Genomic DNA, 14,932 nt, shown 5'->3' on the forward strand with positions numbered 1-14,932 from the left:
GATTTCAGCATCAGTTAGAAAAGGAAAAATCTCTCGCACACTGTATACTTGCAACACCAGTGTTCTTTTATTAATGCAACGTTTCGGCCAGTGGCCTTCGTCAGGCAAAATGTTTTTTGTGAATGAGAAGCCATCCTTAAATAGGGTGTGGCCGGCTGCATCACAGGAAGCTGTCATAATGGCCTATAGCTAAACATAGGCAGCATATGTATACAACATACATCCTATGTTTAGCCATAGGCCATTATGACAGCTTCCTGTGTCTCATTCACAAAAAACATTTTGCCTGACGAAGGCCACTGGCCGAAACGTTGCATTAATAAAAGAACACTGGTGTTGCAAGTATACAGTGTGCGAGAGATTTTTCCTTTTCTACATTTGGCCTCTATGCCTTCTCTAACGCACCTGTTTAAAACAAAGAGATGTGCGAAGTTAACCTTCTTTAATTTTTAATCAGTTACAAATTACAGATGAAATGTTCAGAGGAGAAAGGCTGTCTAAGAGATACTTGACATAGATTTCACTTTGTAAGCATTTTTGGAAACTATTTAAATTTTAGAAAAAAACTCGGTTGCACCACCTGACACTTTTTTATACAGAGAACCTACAAGTACGTCAAAAAAATATGTAATATGTAAATACTTTTAAATATTATTTAACAAACATAACTTGTTTAAACACATAATTATCGACTCAAAATATGCATCAGTTTTGAAAACACTTTTTGAAAATATGTTTTAGACCCCTTATACGTCATTGACCCGTGTACAGAAAATATGCCTCCTATTTTATCTGGTGACCTTCTGAAATGATCTTACTATCTATACTATCTTAAAGTATCAGCACGGCAAGTATTAAAAACAATAGAGGGAATGCACTCAATCATTTTATTCCAAACAGAGCCCTCAACATTCTGGATTGAGAGTGAAAAAACAAAACAATCATGAATCGACGTTGACGCACTGGGCATCTTTTGTCATGCTGTTGCTACTGTGACATAATCCTATAGAATTACCCTATACATATATAACATGTAACCTTCAGTACAAAGTCATTTAGATGCATGACCTCACCTCTGCCCTTGTCCTCTCGCTCAGCCTCCCTCCAGTGAACGACATTGATTTTTCTTCCTCTTTACAGCTGAAGGATCCAAGTTGGCGGCGTCCACTCACTGCAGCTGAAAACCGGACACTCTCCGCACAGCCTGATCCCATCAAAGCCGGTGCAGACTGTTGTTGCGTCCTTGGGCAAGACATTTCACCCTCTCTGGCCTGTTGTCTTATTGTGACGTGCATATTTGTGTTATGTTCAGGGCAGAGGGGCCGATGGCGCAGAATCACACCCTCAAAATAGGTTGTCACTGGCAAAATATGAGAAAAATATACGTTTGTTAAGTGATGATGTCATCGCTCCACAGCTTTAGCCTTATTCACTACGATGGGATTTAACCTGCTATAGAGCTCACTACAAGGCTCTTTTTAAATATCTGATCACAAAGAAATATTACATTTACTCTGAATTTTTGAAGGCTTATTTTAAAATCGAAATATCTTCATTTTACCTGGAGAAATGAAATGAAAAGTGAGCTATATTTCTCAAATTAGGTGAAAAACAGTTTGTGGCCTTTTATCGGTAAATGTATTGGTATTTAGCTGTGTTTATCCCTTGAACTCGCAACAATTTGGACCCAGAAGAGGCTTAGTATTGTGTGTGTGACGTCACACTTAAAGGGACTATACAGAGTTTAAAAATGTTAAAACTGGCCAACAAAAGTCACATGACTGAAAGGCATGTATTCTTTAAGAGTACAGAAGGGCCACCGGTCTGGCCTCTAAAGTTTCTCCTTAACTTCTTACCTTCACCGGGCTTTACCCAATTCTGAAAGCTTAAAAGAAAAGCATCAAAATATGTTTGTTAAGTGTAACGTCACGACTTCCGCTTCCGGGTCCTTGCATGCCAAAAATATGCGAGACAAAAACATTAAAAACTCTTAAAAACAACCATCAATATTTCTGAAACTCATCGGAGAGTTACTGAACCTATTTATTTCTCAGACTCATCAGCCAAAAATGCCGCACCTACTGCTAAAAAAGTATTATTTACTAAAGTCACGACTTCCTGGGTTAGCGTAGCTGCTCCGCCGTTAGCATTTATCTTCGCTAACCCGGATGTACCAATTTTGGTAAATAGTACTTTTATAGCAGCAGGTACAGCATTTTAGTATGTTCAGTGACTCTCTGTTTAGTTTCAGAAATATTGATTGTGGTATTAAAGAGTTTTTTGTAGTTTCTTGGGTCAAAATAAGAAAAAAATGAATGAAAAAATGGGGGAAAAGTATCATTTGAGCTGAAAGAAACCACAAGTCTTTTCCTTTAATGCTGTCCCTGGACCAACAGCATCAAAACTTGGATCTAAAGATGTAAGATTTGTTTTTCTTCTGTTCATGCAGTGGAGGCAGATGAATGCCTCCATGAAGAGCGTCCATGCCCAGCTCAGCTCAGGTAGGAACAGGCCAGCATCGGACTCACTGGGAGGGTTCGAGATCACAGGGAGGGCATCTGACTGTGCTCCATGGTGCAGTGGTGAAGTCACTGGCGCAGCGGACGGAGGCGCAGGTGGAGTTTCTGGAGCTGCTGGCGAGCGTGCAATGCGCCGTGCTTAATGGCACTTTTGTTACTTTTTTTAATGCATTTTGTCACATTTTTTGCTGGATTTTGGTCACTTTTTTGCTGGATTATTGTCAATTTTTGTCACTTTTTTGCTGCTCTTTTGTCACTTTTTGCTGTATTTTTGCCTTTTTTTTTGCTGTATTTTTGTCATTTTTTTGCTGTATTTTTGCCATTTTTTGCTGGATCTTTCTCTTTTTGCTAGATTTTTGTCATTTTTGTCAATTTACATCCTCATTTTCTTCTCGCTTTTTGTTGCCATTTTGAAGAAGCTTTTAGATTTGGAGAATTTGGAGAACAGGAGAAAACATGTTCAGGTGGGAGTTAAGAGGTTAAAGAGCAAATAGGCGGGAAGCCACACACTCACAGACCGGCTACGAGCCTCCACAGAGCCTGTCAATCAGAGATTTAGGCTTCCACTTGTCACATGGGTCAGAGCAATTTTTAGTAAAAAAAAAAAAACTCTTTGGAGCCAGGCTTTGCAGCAGTGCTGGGGAGGTGTGAAGTCACCATTAGAATCCTGTTTACCAAGTGTTTTTTTGGAAGAAGAAGAAGAAGAAGAAGAAGAAGAAGAAGAAGAAGAAGAAGAAGAAGAAGAAGAAGAAGAAGAAGAAGAAGAAGAAGAAGAAGAAGAAGAAGGAGAAGGAGAAGGAGAAGGAGAAGGAGAAGGAGAGGAGGAGAAGGAGAAGAAGAAGAGGAGGAGAAGGAGAAGAAGAAGGAGGAGGAGGAGAAGAAGTAGGAGGAGGAGGAGGAGAAGAAGAAGTAGGAGTTGGAGGAGGAGAAGAAGAAGAGGAGGAGAAGAAGAAGAAGAAGTAGGAGGAGGAGAAGAAGAAGAAGAAGAAGAAGAGGAGGAGGAGAAGGAGAAGAAGAAGAAGAAGAAGAAGAAGAGAAGGAGAAGGAGAAGAAGAAGAGGAGGAGGAGGAGGAGAAGAAGAAGAGGAGGAGGAGAAGAAGAAGAAGAAGTAGGAGGAGGAGAAGAAGAAGAAGAAGAAGAAGAGGAGGAGGAGAAGGAGAAGAAGAAGAAGAAGAAGAAGAAGAAGAGAAGGAGAAGGAGAAGAAGAAGAGGAGGAGGAGAAGGAGAAGAAGAAGGAGGAGGAGGAGAAGAAGAAGTAGGAGGAGGAGGAGGAGAAGAAGAAGAAGGAGGAGGAGGAGAAGAAGTAGGAGGAGGAGGAGGAGAAGAAGAGGGAGGAGGAGGAGAAGAAGAAGTAGGAGGAGGAGGAGGAGAAGAAGAAGGAGGAGGAGGAGAAGAAGAAGTAGGAGGAGGAGGAGGAGAAGAAGAAGTAGGAGGAGGAGGAGGAGAAGAAGAGGAGGAGGAGGAGAAGAAGAAGAAGAAGTAGGAGGAGGAGAAGAAGAAGAAGAAGAAGAGGAGGAGGAGAAGGAGAAGAAGAAGAGGAGGAAGAGAAGGAGAAGGAGAAGAAGAAGTAGGAGGAGGAGAAGAAGAAGAAGAAGTAGGAGGAGAAGAAGAAGAAGAAGAAGAAGAAGAAGAAGAAGAAGAAGGAGAAGGAGGAGGAGGAGAAGAAGAAGAAGAAGAGGAGGAGGAGGAGAAGAAGAAGAAGTAGGAGGAGGAGAAGAAGAAGAAGAAGAAGAAGTAGGAGGAGGAGAAGAAGAAGTAGGAGGAGGAGGAGGAGAAGAAGAAGAAGAAGAGGAGGAGGAGAAGAAGAAGAAGAAGTAGGAGGAGGAGGAGGAGAAGAAGAAGAGGAGGAGGAGAAGAAGAAGAAGAAGAAGAAGTAGGAGGAGGAGAAGAAGAAGAAGAAGAAGAAGAAGAAGACCTATGACCAACTTCCATCGAGTCCCTTGAATAATACCTTTCCATGGAGTTCTGTCTTGATCCATTTTACTGTCCTGAAATGTGCGTATAATTAACCCATGAGAAGAATTTTGATGTGTGGGAGGAATTGTGAGAGCTAGAAACGAGCCAACAATTTACGTGTGGAACTCGGAAAACTGGATATCATTAAAAAGTGCATTCATTTCTGTTATTCAACTTAAACTGTGAAACTAATATGGACTCATTACATGCAAAGTGACATATGTATAACCTTTATTTGTTATTATTTGGATCATTATGGCTCACAAAATGGACTGTAAGCCACAATCATTAAAATTATAACAAATAAAGGCTTGGCATGTCTCACTTTGCATGTAATGAGTCTATATCATACAGTAGTTTCACTTTTGAACGATATTCTTGTTTTCACCTTTACCTGTGAGTTTCGCGGCTTGAACGCTGCAGGACTGGGTCGACAGAAATGAAATGTGTTGATTGAATAAAATTCCTTTTCCAAATCAAACGTCTCTTTCTGTTCCGGCATCTTCATTTTCAAATATTTACAGGAGGGAATGTTTCTCACAGCGTTTGGAGGTCGGTTTTTGGAGTGACATTGAAGGCGAGCGTGTTCGCATCGACACTTTCTGATCGTGTTATTTTTCCCCTCCTCTCCTCCTCCTCCTCCTCCTCCTCTCTCTGATGTTTCGCTCCGTCCTTCAGCGCCGACTGAAAAGGCAAAAGATCAAAGGTCAGCGCTGCAGAGGACTCAGGAAACAGCGGTGTTTTGAAAGAGCCGTGATTGGAAAAAGCCGTGAAAAAGAAGTAGATAAAGGTAAAGTGTGAGAGCCAGGGGAGAGCGTGGCTGATTTTAAAACGACCATTCAGGCCAACTTAAACGCAATAATGGACTTGATGTAAATATTCCACATCACCTCTCAGTCTTTCCAAATACAATATAAAGTACTCATGGTTCCCTGAGAAAAGTGCACTATACGAGAACTTATATTTTCATTCAACATCATTTCATTATCATTATTTTCCAAGGCTCAAATGAAGTCCTCCCTGGCCTTACCTTCCAGTGCCCTGCCCGACGCTGCCGCTCCCCGATTGGCCGAGCCCGTACCAAGCCGTCGCCATAGAGACCGCCTCTCTGGCCGTAGCCGTGGAGACGGCGGGTACGTGTCACGTGACCGCCCCCGCGATCGTGACCTTCATCCGTTCACACATGAGAGGCGAGAGGTGAGACGGGGGAGATACGGGGGATTTAGTCGGGGTTCAAAGGAGAATCAGAAAGGGCATCGCCTTCGTTTGACTTGTTACGTAAAAATAAAGTGTTTTTTTTTAGCATATGTTTATTTTATGTGTTAATTAGCGTTAGGAAATCTGTCCTCTGCACTTGACCCATCCTTCAACCAGTGCCTCAGGGAGAATGGCCGTGATCAACACCCGGGAACTCTTCTAGTTCATGGACAGTGATGGTCAAAGTACTTCTTCTATTACTCCAATACAAGGGGAAGTTGCTCCGTCAGTATTTGCTGTAGAAAATACAAGGTTTTGTAAGTTTGGACAGAATTGCTTCTCTGTGAAAGCGGCAGGGATGTGGAACTCGTTGCCTTTAAAGGAATAGGCCCCCGTTTTAACATACTGAGATATGTTCTTACCTGAGCTTTGACGAGTTCTTTTGGACCTGTCTGATCTTCACCCGTGCCTTCAGTCACGTAAACACAGCACAGACGGCGTTAGCATTTAGCCTCTCCCTCTCTCCACTATAGCTCCAAAACAGGTCAAGATAGAAACTACCAAGCTCTTCCACGTTTTCCCTATTTAAATATGGTTACGTGAAGTGTTCCACTACAAAGTATAATTACACAAAATTAAACAATGTGGATTTTCTAAGCGGATAAAAGGGGGAACTATAATGTAAGGCGTAATAATACAGGAGTGATTTGGCATCCGCACAGTAAAGTGAAGATTACTGCGCGGATTTCGAACTACTCCTGGTATTATTACGCCTTAGAAAATCCACATTGTTTGATTTTGTGTAATTATACTTTGTAGTGGAACACTTCACGTAACCATATTTAAAAAGGGAAAACGTGGAAGAGCTTGGTAGCTTCTATCTTGAAGTTTTGGAGCAATAGTGGAGAGAGGGAGAGGCTAAATGCTAACGCCGTCTGCGCTGTGTTTACGTGACTGAAGGCACGGGTGAAGACCAGACAGGTCCTAAAGAACTCGTCAAAGCTAAGGTAAGAACATATCTCAGTATGTAAAAACGGTGGCCTATTCCTTTAAAGGAACAGGCCCCCGTCTTTCCATAGATACAGATGGCATCTCGTCATAGAAGGGGGCGTGGCTTCGCCGAGAGGGAAAATAGAATCTTTAGAGAAACACAATTTTTCACTCTTTTTAGCCATTTTCTGGTAGAATATAAACTCATTTATCACACATAAGCAAAGTCAGGTGTAAATCGGGCCCATATGGATATTTTCTCACAGCAGATTGTTCAGTAGAAATGAAAAAACGGCAGTTGTTGCTCGCGCTAGCTAGCCGTTAGCATTAACCCGATGCTAACATGTAGCATCAAGCTAGCATTCTCCGTTTTTTTATGTATTTACGGGCTGTTGAACTTCTTTCTTTAGTAGAAAACTATATTTATAATTCAGCATTTAGTTTTTGAATAATTAGAGAAAGTTTAGATTTTTCCCCAAATTGTTTCCCCCTTTAACTGTTTTCAAACATGACCATATATGGCCGATTCCAGAGATGCCGTCTGTATCTATACTGAGATATGTTCTCACCTGAGTTTAGACGAGTTGATGCGTACCTGTCTTTGTGCCTGTGGAAGAGTGTGGTTGCTTCTGACTTCAGCCCCGTTTGGAGCCATAGGAATACATTGGGAGAGGCCAAATGCTAGCAACATCTTTGGTCGTTTTGCCTGACAGAGGGCACACACAGAGACCAGACAGGTACACATCAACTCGTCTAAGCTCAGGTAAGAACATATGTCAGTATGGAAAAACAGTGGCCTAAAGTAAAAGTTTTTAATGAGACTAAAACTAAGACTAAAAGGTCCAGATATTTTTCGTCGACTAAAATAAGACTAAACAACAATGAAAAGAAGACACCAAAAGATCCCACAGCATAATGTAAATTTAGTTGAAGTTTATTGGTCCCCGTGGGGAGACTTCTGCAGCAGCGAACAGTAACAGCTCAGAGAAACCAAATACAAATGATGTACAATCGCATCGTTGAGTCTAATGAGTCTGGGGTTAGTTTTTCATGCTTTTTCCTTAATATTAAAACATGCAAAGAGTCCTCAGGCTCGAACCTGTAGCACCATTTATACATTTCAGGATACATGTGCAGCCTTGGAGTTCTAACAAAGGTTTACTCCCAAAGTCGATTTACAGTCCACAGCGTACGATTCCAGACGACTAAACATACCCTAATGTTACTTCAGCTATTGTGTTTAAATGCCCGACTTTACACTGTATCTTTACAGCGTCGGAAACATCGATATGCTTCATAACTACGTTCTCAATACTGGGCAATGTAAGATTTAGTCAGTGTTTCCAAAAAAATGCATTTAATTTAACAATTGAAATAGTGTTTGATAAAACTGATTGACGTCTGCTCAAATTTCAGGAAAGGCAACTCATGTTTTTGGTTTATTTTAACAGGTTCTATGAATGTTTTTGGCTAACTTCCTGTTGGCCAGACTACTTCCTGTCAACATTTCCATGCAAATCAAGTATAAAATGAGAAATATTAAAGAACATAATTAAACGGCAAACCGAGTGTGTTTCATAAAAAAAAAATCGTTTATATGTTGCCACTATTTTAACATTTGTTGGCATCAAATTAGCATTAGCCTTTAGCTTCAAGGCTAAAACAGCTCTTCTGGTGAAATATGTACATTCTGTGTAAAGTTTCCAATATCTGGTGAGCAACTGTCCAAAAAGTTGCATGTTTTCTGCCACGTACTGTTTAAATGTTTATTTGTATCAACAAGACACGGCTAACTCTCCTTTAGCTCTGAGCACGTTAGCACGTTTTGTTTGCTGTCGAATCCTTGACAGTTTTAAATGGAACGTTGCCTCCCCATTTATATAACTTCTGTGGTTTCTTTATCAATAATATATTATAAGATGGTGTTTAGTGGCCATAGGGTGTGTATCCGACCCCACAAAAAGCAGAAACTTAACCGACTATGAGTTAGCATTTAGCTCAGAGGACACTTTAAGATGCTAATTAAAATCAGTAAAATCTCAAAAGGTCTGTACATTCATTATTCATCTCTACCAAGGCTTTGACCTAAATGTGGTAGATGGTTGACAACAGTTAAAAACATCTGGATCATTTATATTGCGCGATGTTCGATGGCTGATGCTAACGGTTTTAGGACAAATAGTCTGAAAAGTCTCCCGGACTAGCCGACTTGCTAACTGTCTCGACAACTGGCTCGACAGTTCAGTTTGGAGAGGCAGAGGAATATTTTTGTTTACAAGAGATAATACTAATACGAAAGGACAGTGGTAAAGACAGTAGTATCCAGGCCAAAAGGGGAGACTTATAGCCGTCAGCATAGGAAGTTAGCACTGTGTTGCTATACATCATTCCATGCATAAATACAGACAGCATCTCGTCATAGAAGGGGGCGTGGCCTCGCCAAGGGGGAACGTTTTTCACTCTTTTTAGCCATTTTGTGGAGAAATATGAACTTATTTATCACATACAAATAAAGTCAAGTCTAAATCAGGTCAGCATTAGCACGATGCTAACATGAAGCATCATGTTAGCATTCTCCGTTTTTTTAAGCATTTATGGGCTGTTGAACCACTTTGCTCCTCTCCATGTCTTTGTATCTTTATTTAGTAGAAAACTATATTCATAATTCAACACTTATTAAAGTGGTTTTTGAATAATTAGAGAAAGTTTAGATTTTTCTTCCCCTTAACTGTTTTCAAACATGACCATATATGGGCGATTCCAGAGATGCCGTCTGTATATATGGTCATATTTGAAAACAGTCAACGGGGAAAACAATTTGGAGAAAAATGTTAACTTTCTCTAATTATTGAAAAACTACTTTAACAAATGCTGAATTATGAACATAGTTTATACTAAATAAAGATACAAAGACATGGAGGGGAGCAAAGTGGTTCAACAGCCCATAAATACATAAATAACGAAGAATGCTAACATGATGCTACATGTTAGTATTGGGCTAATGCTAACGGTTAGCTAGCGCTAGCTACAACTGCCCGTTTTTTCACTTCTACTGAACAATCTGCTGTGAGAAAATATCCATATGGGCCTGATTTACACTTGACTTTACATATGTGTGATAAATACGTTCATATTCCACCAGAAAATGGCTGAAAAGAGTGTAAATTGTGTTTCTCTAAAGATTCTATTTTCCCCCTCGGCGAAGCCACGCCCCCTTCTATGCCGTCTGTATCTATAGCTCCTTTAATTAGACGGTAAAAACAGAGATTCAGAATTTCTTTTTAAGGAAAGTCCTGTTCAGTAAAGAGGACCCTTTTGTACATGTTCTTAGTGGTGGGTGAAGCTGGAGCGTACACAGGAAGAACAAACCACCTCCACAAAAAAGGCCTCCTTGTCGTTTGGGAATTGACTCCTTGCTGTGAGGTGAGATTACCAACCACTGAGGTAAATAAAATACATTTTGGAAACACAACTGATGGTAATAATTTCTTTGTAATACATTTTCGCTATTCAACCATTTTCCTATTTTAAATTTGACAGTGTTTTGCAGCATTTGTCCGTTTGGGAGTTTTCAGCGCCAAAGCTTAAAGTGCATCAACCTCGACCTCTCGTTACAGACGGGACGTCGGACCCGCGTCGTCAGTCAGACATTTCAAAATAAGAGGCTAAATGTTTCCTACGCTACGGTGCGCCGCGGGGGCTAAGAGTGAGTGGTGCGAACAAAACCAGCTTAAATCCTCTCATGTTTTTTTTCTTCTCTTAAGCAAAACAACATTTAGTGCAACTTCGGACATTTCTCGTCTCGCGCGGTTAATGTAAACACAAACACGGTTTCAATTTACAACACAAATATTAAAATCATCCTCGAGCTTCGTCAGTTCAGAAACCACGAGTTTTAGGGGGAAAAGTGCAGGGAATGTTTAGTCAGTAGTGATAATCTCGGTCAAATTTCTCTCTAAGCAAGGCACTTCAACCGCTTTTATTGGCAGCCTTGTCTCTCTCAATCGTCCCCAGGGCAGCTTGATGGATAATACACTGCTTGACCCAAAAAAAAGGTCACAAGTTCTATTTAGTTGGACCCCCTTTAGCTTTAATTACAGCTATGGCTTGTCTCAATGAGCTTCTGCAAAGTCATCAGATCCAGAGTTGTATTAAAATTTTTCTCTAAGATCTTGTATCGATGATGGGAGAGTGTGACCACTGAGCAAAGCCTTCTGCAGAACATCCCAAAGATTCTCAATGCGGTTAAGATCTGGACTCTGCGGCGGCCGATCCATCTCGTGCTTCGACTCTTTCACAATGTGAGCCCAGTGAATTGGAATATGCCAGAATCAGAGAAGAAGAAATCCATTACCATAACCACCATAACCTGGTCATGTTCAGGTAAGTCTTTGGATGCATAAGCTACTTTTCCACTGGCAGACACTACACAGCCCAGTGCCTCAAAAGCTCCAAACGAGGTGAAGATAGAAGCTACCAAGCTCTTCCCCTTTTTCTCTATTTTAATATAGTTACATGAAGTGATACACGATAAAGTATAGTTACACAAAGTTAAACAATGTGGATTTTCTTAGCGGACAAAAAGGGGAACTATATTGTAAGGCGTAATAATACCAGGAGTACTTGTTTTTTATCTGCTTAGAAAATCTTCACCTCATTTGGAGCTATAAGGAGAGGAGGAGAGGCTAAATGCTAACGCCGTCTGCGCTGTGTTTACGTGACTGAGGGCACGCGTGAAGACCAGACAGGTACAAATGAACTCGTCTTGCTCAGGTAAGAACATATCTCAGTATGGAAAAACGGTGGCCTGTTCCTTTAACATGTAGGTCATACGGATTTAATATTTCACAACATCACACCACTGTTCTAAACTGGGATTTTTCCAGTATTAGCATTTAGCCTCTGTTAGCGCAACTTTAGCTGGTGTGTTGCATGTTGTATACCATCATAGTTTGTAAATAGAGCTCCACAGTCCCGCCCCTTGCGGTCTTGTTGGTCTGGAAGCAAAAAATCCCTGTCTACACGACCGTCGATTTTCCAAAAATTCAAATATTAAGAGTTTAATGTCACCGCAAAAGCTAATCAGCTCTGTAGCAATTCGTGACCATAAAATGTTTCATTTCAATCCAAAAAGAAGACGACATGTTGAAGAAAAGGCAAAGGTACAAGACTGTGACATCATTCACTTCCTGACTATAGAAACTCCGTATCCCAAGAACCATTGCGACATCGCGCCCGCTGGTCAAGGCAACCAGGTTTTCAGCAAACACGGCGAGTTTCTTTTACTTTGCAGACAAAAGTTCTATATTATTTCACTATTAAACAATCTGAATCCTGCTAATTGGAATAAAAATGATCGGTGGTTCGTTTAATTGGATCGTTGGGAAAATTTTTTTGATCCATCTGACGTTTTTCTTACTATCAGTGTTAGATATGGATAAAACGTCAACTATCTGCCTGCATTATGTTTTAATACATTGTTTATAATATGTTTTCTACATTACAATAAATAAACATATGCGGGAACGTGAAGCTCCACCAATCAAAAGCCCTGTAGTAGATCATGGGACTCCCGAGCATGCTGGGTAATGTAGTTCTAGGACGAAGGCTCGCAGTTAAACTAGATCGATCTCATACGTGCTTTTTTCACCTGCGTCTGACTTTGCGGTCGCTTTATAACCACAGAGCTGGATTCAGCCCAAACTGACATAGTTACGGAGTTAAAGACATTATTTGAAAATCAATACGGTCTCAAAGGATGGGGAATTTTACTTCCGGACCGGAGAGGAGGCGGGACTGTGGAGCTCTATTAGCTGCTTAATTCCTGTATTATTTGCCTTGGCACCTCTGAAGGATTCTATAACCCCCACCAGAGGGCAGCTTTTGTCCACATTTGATCTTTTACAAAACTTTTGATGATGTTCTGTACAGCGCGCTCCTCTCTCAGACTGCGGTTGTGTCGTGTAGTGGAAACACAAGCGTGTACTGGGTAGAGTCGATGCGTGACAAGGCGAGTACATAGATCATGGTAGGACCGTGTTCAGTGGAAAGGTGGCTTTAGAGCCCGATCTAGTGTTTCTAAGCACAGACTGTGGACTTGACTGTAATGTTTTTGTCGCTTTTTCATCACACATTTTTTCAAGAAACCTTTAGATTTGGGTCAAGCCAAACAGGAGAAAATGTGCTCGTTTTTCCATACTGAGACATGTTCTCACCTGAGCTTAGACGAGTTGATGCGTAACTGTCTAGTCTTTGTGCCCGTGGAAGAGCGTGGTAGCTTCCAACTTCACCACCGTTTGGAGCCATAGGAATATACTCGATTTGTGTGACTGAGGACCCACAGATCTTCCATACTGTGATATGTGCTTACCTGAGCTTAGACGAATTGATGCGTAACTGTCTAGTCTTTGTGCCCGTGGAAGAGGGTGATAGCTTCCAACTTCACCACCGTTTGGAGCCATAGGAATACATTGGGAGAGGCCAAATGCTAACTATCTTTAGCCGTTTTGCTTGACTGAAGGCACGCATAAAGACCAGACAGGTATGTATCAACTCATCTAAGCTCAGGTAAGAACAGATCGGGCCCATAGTGTTGCTGGACCTTTACCCGACCAACTACAGCAGCCCCAGATCATGATGGCTTGGCTGCTGATACTTGGCAACCCCCCAGGGTCAACACACAATGACCCTGCAAGAAGATGTTTGTGAGAAGTTCTGAAAGCTGAGCTGATATAAGCGACTACATCCAAGGTCAGGCGGCCTTTTCATCAGGTACAATACTGACTCCTGCCCCATCTGCGAGAGGGACATCACCGCATCCTACAAACTGAAAACTAAAACCAAAATGAAGATGCATCTCCCCCTAAAGCTGTGGTTTCAGAACGACAAGTGAGAAACAGGCAATAATAAATATGTCACAAGCTCAAATCCCTAAAAGTTCAGTGATTATACGACTCTGGCTAAAAAGCAGGCAAAAGCGCGAGCAAACACAAAAAGAAAAGGAAAAAAGAAGGCAGAAAGTCCGATAGAAACGCCTCTTCGTCCGTGAGTTCAGTGCATCGCGACAGGAGCTGATTGACATTCCCATAAAAGAGTCAGAGACAGTACGTTCGATTTAAGATTTACATCCAGCGCAGAGAAACGAGGGATGGACTCGAGAGAGGAGGGAAGGAAAGAAAGAGGAGTAAACAAAAGCGATGTAAAATCATGTTAAAGTCTCATTTTGAGCTGTTATTCCATGATATGTCCACATTAAGTTTGATTTTATTGTAGATTTTGCCCTAGCTTAAATTACTTTATCTTTTAGAGACAACTAATAAAAACTAGCCTAAATCAGCGACACTTCCTTTTGTTCATTGACGTGTGCTGTCCACCTTTGAAATAAAGAAATAAAATCCAAAATTAAAGCCACACTGCGCAACATTGTAAGGTAAAAATGGCGCTTTTCTACCTTTATCAGGCCCAAAGTGCTTTACACTAGAGGAAAGTAGGTTGAAGTGTCTTGCCCAAGGACACAACGAAGTTTAATGGATAACAGACAGCTTTCTATGGACTTAAAGTCGTCAGAAACTGGTCAATATCTATCTCTAAGAGTTTGGAATTACCTAATTAAACTAGGGATGCTCCAATATCCAGAACTGGTATCAGACATTGGAGCCGATACTACGATATCTGGCTACAAATATGCGATACTGAACCGATATTTGTTTTGGCTCTCACTGCTTTGAAAACACAACTTTTACCACCTACATCTAAGTGAATATGGACATGCTGTAGGTCATTTTGAAGCTGAAGTTAGTTTTCACCTCCACAAATGTATTTTTGATCGCCACGCAAAGGGTATGCTAAAGCTAGCGGGAGCATGCTAATGCTAAAGGCAACTAATCAAGGCTGGGTCAGAAACGATAATAGAAATAGCTTAAAGCAGAACTAAGTAATAGTGGAAATCTATTTCTTCTGTTTTTCTATTCTATTCTAACTCATTCCCCTAGAGGCCATAAGCGCCACTGCAGGTGTTGTAGCATGTTGTGTTTTTTTACTCATTAATTGTCTGTGAGAGTAAATACTACGCTGACAGAAAAGACAAAGGGAGAGAGGGATATTGTTCATCCAATTATACAATGGAAATCTTTTTTTTTTCACTCAAACTTGGCTGTAAATGCTGTTTAAGCTGTGCTAGCCCGTAGTTAGCTTTGCCCGTTAGCCTGTTAGCTTCTTCTTTGTGATTCCATTAGTGTGTTTTGGGGCCTCCAATCTGGTGGCAGGAAAGT

This window comes from Gobius niger, assembly GCF_951799975.1.
Source record: "Gobius niger genome assembly, chromosome: 21".
NCBI classification, from domain to species: Eukaryota; Metazoa; Chordata; class Actinopteri; order Gobiiformes; family Gobiidae; genus Gobius; species Gobius niger.